The sequence below is a fragment of the Adiantum capillus-veneris genome, chromosome 25 (assembly GCF_014529385.1).
Source record: "Adiantum capillus-veneris isolate H3 chromosome 25, ASM1452938v2, whole genome shotgun sequence".
NCBI lineage: Eukaryota > Viridiplantae > Streptophyta > Polypodiopsida > Polypodiales > Pteridaceae > Adiantum > Adiantum capillus-veneris.
This window is the reverse complement of record NC_140955.1, coordinates 20,667,578-20,676,600: the sequence shown is the minus strand read 5'-3', so window position 1 is coordinate 20,676,600 and position 9,023 is coordinate 20,667,578.

Below are 9,023 nucleotides of genomic sequence, written 5' to 3'. Positions count from 1 at the left end.
TGAGAAGTACCTAGAATAGCTTAGACTCTTAGACCACAAAGAATATTACTTAAGGTTTGGGACTGGCGTCTTGCTCATTTAGTGGCTTAGCTGCCCGACTCTAGCTTTTATGCCATGTATTTGTAATGGCATCTTGGACATACCTGTGCAAGGTCCAAGACCCAATTTCATATGTTCTTGAGATTTATGCCTCGTTCATTGTTTTGGTCTTTGAATGCCACAATTTTTTCCAGTAGGTTAGCATACTTTTTCTTCTCTTGATTTGTTTGTCATATGTCTACTATATTGCTTTGTGAAACAAGTTCTTTGGTTGTAGGAGGGACTGATGGAGCTTTTGCTTTGTCTCCCATGAGAAGCAATTATAGATTTGTGTGGGTTCTCTGTGATTGAGTTTCCAATAGCGTTTTCGAGACCCTACCTTGTCTTTGGTCCTCACGTAACCATCATTTTCATTTGCCACTTTTTCTCGATGACTTGATAGACATAGGCTTTGGTATCCATATCAAATGATTACCATTGTAGAAGCCTTGCTTTTGTAGTAGAAGACAAGGTATCCATCTGGAGGTTGTAGCACCCTTGGTTGTGATTGGCTTCTGTAGGCTCTTGGATGTTGTGATTACTTGCCTTTGGGTGGAGCCGACTGAGTTTCCTTCCCACAAAGAAGCGAACCAAAAATAATAGCATAAATTTAAAATTTGCAAGATTTTTGAACTATTTTCTCACATATTTCACCAGTTTTTCTTCCTTTTACCATGGTTTGCAAACTAGGTAGTCTCCATTTTCAACCGGCTCAAGGCTAAGCAGAGACAATCCTTTCTTGAACACTGATTCTACTTAAACTCAACCTAATGATTTTATCACGTTCTAATTTTTTTAGAAAGCCACCGTGATTCTTTCACTTGTTTTCAATATAGTAGGGACATATTCTCACACACACACTATACTTAGCTCTACATACTTTCTCACACGATAGAAAAATGCATTAAGAGAGAATATTCTCATTTGCCTCCCTTCTCTCTCTCTCTCTCTCTCTCTCTCTCACGACGTCTGTTGTAGACATCTCTCTCTCTCTCTCTCTCTCTCTCTCTCTCTCTCTCTCTCTCTCTCTCTAGCACAATATCTAATCGCCCTTCTTCACGTGAAAAACTTTGTAGTGGGACTACAAAGCGCCGGGTGCACAGAGGAGCCACTTATTTTGCAAGCCTGAGAGAGAGAGAGAGAGAGAGAGAGAGAGAGAGAGAGAGATGAAAAGGGAAAGAATGTCCCATTTCCATGCGGCCTACCTACCTCCTCATCTTTCCTTTGCCTTCCCTGAGTCCCTTGTAAACCCTTCTTTTTTTCATATCACATTAATACCACCACTTTTCCATTTTCCTCCGGTTGGTACCCCCTTCTTGTAAAGAGTCCTTTTATTTAAAGACTTCAAAGAGATTCAATCTATTAAATTATTGAATTGATTTATCATTCTCTATGCTTATTAAATCTATCTTTTTAATGAAAGCATTAATATATTCTTTTGTTGTAGTTTTTAATGTGTTTTTTTATTTTATTGCTTTTATTTCTTTTCTTTTCATTTTATTTTGTTTTAGAATAATAACGTGTAATGTGCACCTTTCACCTTATTATTTAAGTGGAGACTTTTCTAATAGATAACAATTCGAAATTATGGTTGGGTTCACAAGAGCTGATGGAAGACATGCAAAAAGGAATGAGCCTTCACCATGAAGGTTGTCCATTGACACAAAAGGAAATTACACTTCTCTGGACCCACAAAAATAATAGCAAGCCTTTCCCCCCTCGGAAGAGCAGTTCTACCGTCCACTTTTCAACATGAAACGTGGATCGGTGTGATTGAATGGAATCCGACAGCTAGTAGTCAACAACAATACCACTACACTACAACTCATTGGACATCAAAATTGTACATAATAAATTCTAGAAAAAATTACCAAAATACACCTCTAATTTGTGAAAGTTTCCAAAATACCCCTCAAATTTCATAAAATCCCAAAATACCTTTGTATCTATTTTGGTTGAATTGTTCAAGATTTTTTAATCTTTATTCCTTTTTGACAATTGAGATCTGTTTTGCATGCTTAGCATGTAATTTGTCACAAATTACCTCGCAAAAAAAGGCAATTATGTCTAAAGATAATGAAACAATTCATCTTCAAAGCCTGCCTAATCAACTCAAACTTTGGATTTAGAATTTTATATTGATAAGCAATGAGTCTTCTTATGAAAAGCTACAAAAATTTTAATGTTTGGAGAAATTTAATTTCACAATCGGGGGTATTTTTGGAATTTTGGAAAATTTGAAGGGCATTTGGGGAATTTATGACAAAATATTGAGGGTATTTTTGGAATTTTTGAAATTTGAGGGGTATTTTGGGAATTTCCACAAATTAGAGGGGTATTTTGGTAATTTTCTCTAAATTTTAGAGAACTACCTCTGTCCCTTGTGAATGAAGAGAGAGGTGGAAGAAAGAGTACGAGGTTTTTGCCATCGACTCTTTTGAATCTAGCTTGTATATGCAAAAATAATAATATAATGTATATTTTTATTTTATTTTGTTTTCAAATGATAATGTGTAATGTGCATCTTTCACCTTATTATTTAAGTGAGACCTTTCTAATATATAAAACATTTGTGATTATATGCATAATGGATAATATAATTTTATAATAAAACACGATAAAAATTTCATGTAATTGTAGGCACTCATTTAAACTTACTTTCCATAAATCTCACTTCCCCCTTAACTTAAATTAGCAAGCCTTCGTGCCTCTTCACCTTGTGTTTAACTAGCTCTTCTCTCTGTCTCTCTCTCTCTCTCTCACACACACACACACACACACACACACACACACACACACACACACACACACTTATCAACAAAAAGATACCGACCTTATGCAGGCTACTATGAGTTCTCACCTTATTCTACATAACTTTTTACAACTTTTACTGGTGCCTTTTTGTTGTCATACTTTTTGTACTCTTCTCTTTCACAAGAAATCAATGAGTACTTTTGATGGAGCCTTGCACCTATGACCTCCAACACATTTGGGGAATCTAGGCTTAAAAAACAAATATGGGAGTTCTTATTCGTTTATGTGCAAAGCTAACAACTATGGAATCTCTTAATGTTTAAAGTTATTTTATGGATTTATATGGTAGCTGTATTTTTATATATATATATATATATATATATATATATATATTATATATTATATATATATTATATATTTATATTTATTTTGGGTTTGAGTTACCCCTCCCCTCTTAATTAAAGAGGTTTAATTAAGATTCTCACATATTACTTTCACTTAGTGTTAAGTATGGAGCCTGATTTACGCTTGTAATTTTCTGTGGTAAAAGTGCACATTTGTAAGGCCCCCATTATGAGGAGAAGCCATCGTGCGTGAAGGAAAATCACTCACCGGAAACCAAAATTTTCACGGACAAGAATCATGGACAAGAATCACAGAATATTCCTTTTCGCCGGAATATTATGGCTGGACGGCGGCCGGAAAGTGGTCGGAAAACAACCGGTTGGTTGGCCGGTAGTCAATGGCCGATGGCCGGTGGTCGGAAGTCAATGGCCGGTGGCCGGTGGCCGAATTCAATTGCCAGTGGCCGAATTCAAAAGCGGACTTGTCTTCTCAAGGGCGGCCACACATGGGCGGATTGGAGGGTCCGATTTGGACTTATTCGCACAAGGGCGGCTACACATGGCTGTCTCTCATAAGAGAGGGCAGCCCTTTTGGCCTATAAAAGGAGGCCATTTCTACACACATTTCATAGTGTGAAGTTGATGCAACAAGGTGAGTGTGAGGTGGTGAGAGTGAAGCAAGGCCGGAGCTCTATCAAGGGTTTAATCCCTTTGTAAACTACTTCTTCTTTTGAAGTGCTAAAGCCATTGAGTGGCTGCTTTCCCGTGGACGTAGCCCACATTGGGTGAACCACGTATATCGTGTGTACTCTCTCTCTCTCTCTACGATATAATCTCTTGTGTGTGAAATCTATCTCTCTCCATTAAGTAATCTACTCAAAAATCTATTTAGCTACGTCTTATTTCCTAACAACTGGTATCAGAGCAAGGTTTGCTCGTAGCTAAATTATCTCAAAGAAAGGATTCCTTGAATTAAGTGGGAGTTATGGCGGAGGAAGGGAAGCTCAAGATTGAGAAGTTCAACGGGAAAAACTACCAACATTGGAAGATGCAGATTGAAAACTATCTCTACCAGAAGGACCTCTATTTGCCACTAGGCAGTTTTGCAAAGAAGCCCGCAACAATGGCAGATGAAGCATGGATTGTCCTTGATGGAAAGGCACTGGGAAGAATCCGGTTAAGCTTGGCGTCAAAGGTGGCCTTCAATGTTTCGGAGATGAAGACCACGGAGGACTTGATGAAGTCACTTGACGACTTCTACGAGAAACCATCGGCATCCAATAAGGTATTTCTTATGAAGCGCTTGTTCAATCTAAAGATGGCAGAGAATGGTTCAGTTGCAGAACACCTAAATGACTTTAACACAAACATAAGTCAACTTCGATCAGTGAAAATCAATTTCGATGACGAAGTGCGAGCTCTCCTTATACTATCATCTCTACCGAATAGTTGGGACAGCCTTGTGATGGCTGTAAGTAATTCTATCTCTGGAACAAATACTCTTAAGTTTGATGATGTTGTGGGTGTTCTCCTAAGCAAGGAAATGAGAAGGATAAGCACAGGAGAATCATCAAGTGCTGCACTATCAGTGGAAACAAGAGGAAGGCCTAAGGAGAGGTTCAAAAACCAAAAGGGTCGTGATCGCTCAAGGCGGAGCAAGTCACGCACAAAGTCAGTTCTTGAATGTTGGAACTGCGGCAAGAAGGGCCACGTCAAGAAGGATTGCTGGTCCAAGAAGAAGAAGGAGACAGAGTCTCAAGACAACAAGCCAACATCGGAGGCCAATGTGGCAGGTAAAGTAGAGCAAGATGCTCTAATTCTCTCATTAGACAATGTGTCTAATTCCTGGATAGTAGATTCCGGGGCTTCATTCCATGCGACACCACACAAGCAACATTTCCAAGACTACACCAAAGGTAATTTTGGGTATGTATACTTGGGAGATGATGAAGCTTGTGAGATTGTCGGCAAAGGTACAATTTCTGTCAAAACTGCTAACGGAAATGAATGGAAGCTTAAAGATGTTAGGCATGTTCCTTCTCTTCGCAAAAATTTGATCTCTACAGGACAATTGGACGATAAAGGTCACAACATTGCATTCGAAAACAAACGGTGGAAGATCTCAAAGGGATCTTTGGTGGTTGCCATGGGAGAAAAAGAGGATGCGACTAGAAAAACATGGGTTTATGTCATGAAGAATAAATCCGATGTATTTTCCATATTTCAAAGGTGGAAAGCCTTTGTGGAGAATGAAACAGGTACCAAGGTTAAATGCCTCAGATCCGACAATGGAGGCGAATATTGTAGCCAGCTTTTGAAAGCTTTTGTGCTAGCAATGGCATTTGGAGGCAAAGGACAACCCCAAGGACACCTCAACAAAATGGGATTTCGGAAAGGATGAACAGGACAATCATGGAACGAGCACGAAGCATGCGGCTACATGCAGGCCTACCGCTTGAGCTTTGGGTGGAAGCTGTAAGTACGTCTGTGTAATTAATCAATCGGTCACCCTCAACGGCATTGGCTGGGGGAGTTCCAGAAGAGGCATGGACAGGTAAACCGGTGAATTATGCATTTCTCAAAGTGTTTGGGTGTGAGGCTTTCATGCACATAGATAGAAGCCTAAGATCAAAGCTAGATGCAAAGTCCAAAAAGTGTTTCTTCATTGGCTATGGAGAAGGAAACCTAGGGTATCGCCTATGGAATCTTGAAGATGGTAAAATCTTAAGGAGTAGGGATGTAATTTTTAACGAACAAAATATGTACAAAGATTACTTGGAAAGAAAACAAACAAAAGAACAGGTAATGAGTACATGGAGCTTGAGGACGGTGAAGACGCAAGGACTGCAAACGGTGACAATGTGCAACAACGTCAACCAAATGAGGAGCCTCAACCTATTCCCCGAAGATCTACAAGAGCATGTAGACCTCCAGAAAGGTTTGTTCCTTCCTTCAACCATCTCTTGATCTCAGATTCTGGAGAGCCGGAATCATACGAAGAAGCTATGCAACATGAATCCAAAGAAGAATGGACGAAGAGCATGCAAGTGGAGATGGACTCACTACATCGCAACCAAACATGGGAGTTGGTTGAGTTGCCTAAAGGTAAGCGGGCACTTCAAAACAAATGGGTGTACAAGCTGAAGGAAGAAGAAGGTGGGAAGAAAAGGTACAAGTCTAGGCTTGTGGTAAAAGGTTTTTCTCAAAAGAAAGGTATTGACTTCAATGAAATATTTTCTCCTATTGTAAAAATGAACTCAATTAGGCTTGTCTTAAGCCTTGTGGCTGCTCATGATCTAAATCTCGAGCAAATGGATGTAAATACGGCATTCCCTCACGGTGACTTAGAGGAGGAAATCTACATGCTTCAACCAAAGGGGTATGAAGTAAAAGGTAAGGAGAAAATGGTTTGCAGATTAAAGAAGAGCTTGTATGGTTTAAAGCAAGCATCAAGACAATGGTACTTGAAGTTTGATCGATGGATGTTGGATCATGGATTCACAAGATGCAACTCGGATCACTGCGTCTACACGAAGAATTTGGGAGATGGGAAATTCATCATCCTAATGTTGTATGTTGATGACATGTTGATTGCAAGTGCTAACATGCAGGACATCAAAGACCTAAAAGAGGAGCTGTCTAAATCTTTTTCAATGAAAGATTTAGGTGCTGCAAAGAGGATACTTGGTATGAAAATATAAAGGGACAGGACGAAGAAGACAATAAAGCTATCTCAAGAAGATTACATCAATAAGGTACTAGAAAGGTTTGCAATGCAAAATGCAAAACCAGTTTCTACACCTTTGACTGGTCATTTTAAACTAACGAAGGATATGTGTCCAAAGACACAAGAGGAGATAGCCTATATGTCTAAAGTTCCATATGCTGCAGCGGTAGGTTCTCTAATGTATGCTATGGTCTGGACAAGGCCAGACATTGCACATGCAGTGGGAGTTGTGAGTAGGTTCATGGACAACCCAGGTAAAGAGCATTGGCAAGCTGTGAAGTGGATACTTAGGTATCTAAAAGGGACAACAACAAATGCTTTGTATTTTGGAGGAACTGATATTTTTCTAGAAGGGTATGCTGATGCAGATATGGCAGGTGACAAAGATACTCGAAGGAGCACTACTGGCTATGTGTTCACGGTTGGAGGCACAACAGTAAGCTGGGCTTCAAAGCTGCAGAAAGTGGTTTCACTTTCTACCACGGAAGCAGAGTATGTAGCAATGACGAAGGCAAGCAAAGAAATTATGTGGCTTCACAGATTCTTAGAAGAGCTTGGATTCAAACAAGACAATTGTGTCTTGTACAGTGATAGCCAAAGCGCTATCCATCTTGCGAAGAACTCAGCCTTTCATTCAAGGACAAAGCACATTGAGGTGAGATATCACTTCATACGCACTCTTTTGGAAGAGGGACAACTAAAGCTAGGAAAGGTGCATACAAGTGAAAATCCTGTAGACATGTTTACAAAGGTGGTCAACAAGGAGAAGTTGAGCTTTTGCTCATCTTCAATCGGCATTCAAGGATAAGAAGCCAGAATGGAAAGCAGTCATAGGTTTGGTTTGGAGATCAGTCTCCAAGTGGGAGATTGTTAAGTATGGAGCCTGATTTACCCTTGTAATTTTCTGTGGTAAAAGCGCACATTTGTAAGGCCCCCATTATGAGGAGAAGCCATCGTGCGTGAAGGAAAATTACTCACCAGAAACCAAAATTTTCACGGACAAGAATCACGGAATATTCATTTTCGCTGGAATATTATGGCCGGACGGCGGCCGGAAAGTGATCGGAAAACAACCAGTTGGTTGGCCGGTGGCCGGTAGTCAATGGCCGGTGGTCGGAAGTCAATGGCCGGTGGCCGAATTCAATGGCCGGTGGCCGAATTCAAAAGCGGACTTGTCTTCTCAAGGGCGGCCACACATGGGCGGATTGGAGGGTCTGATTTGGACTTATTCGCACAAGGGCGGCTAACATGGCTGTCTCTCATAAGAGAGGGCAGCCCTTTTGGCTTATAAAAGGAGGCCATTTTTGCACACATTTCATAGTGTGAAGTTGATGCAACAAGGTGAGTGTGAGGTGGTGAGAGTGAAGCAAGGCCGGAGCTCTATCAAGGGTTTAATCCCTTTGTAAACTACTTCTTCTTTTGAAGTGCTAAAGCCATTGAGTGACTGCTTTCCCGTGGATGTAGCCCACATTGGGTGAACCACGTATATCGTGTGTACTCTAACTCTCTCTCTACGATATAATCTCTTGTGTGTGAAATCTATCTCTCTCCATTAAGTAATCTACTCAAAAATCTATTTAGCTACGTCTTATTTCCTAACACTTAGATGGGGCCAGTGTTCGGGAAAAGTGTGCCTCAGCTTAGCCTTGAGCCGGTTGCAAAATCAAAGTAGCCGGTTGAGGGGAGGGCAAGGAGGAGAAAATTTCGCTTAAAATACATGGAAAATAGTGTAATTTTGCAAAAATAATGGCTAATATTGTAAAATTTCTAGTTCAGATTTGTCATGGAGGGATTTTTGTATGTTTGTGAAAATGAATTTTCCCGAACACTGGATGGGGCATGTGTGTGAAGCTACTGAGGTCAAACCAATCAAATCAGGCCTTCCCTTTGTGTGCATGGTACCTAAAGAGAGAGTTACGTTTTACCAATTTAAGAAAATGAAATAGCAACAATGTTAACCACGTCAAAAATGAAAGATGTGAGAAATGTCTTAAACACATGGCTTTAAGACATCATTTTGAAGCCTAAAGATGTGAGCACATGGGTTTTTGATAATTCTTGTCTTTGCCATCCATTAATTCGTTAATAAATTACATAGACTTCAAAATTACACAGTGCAA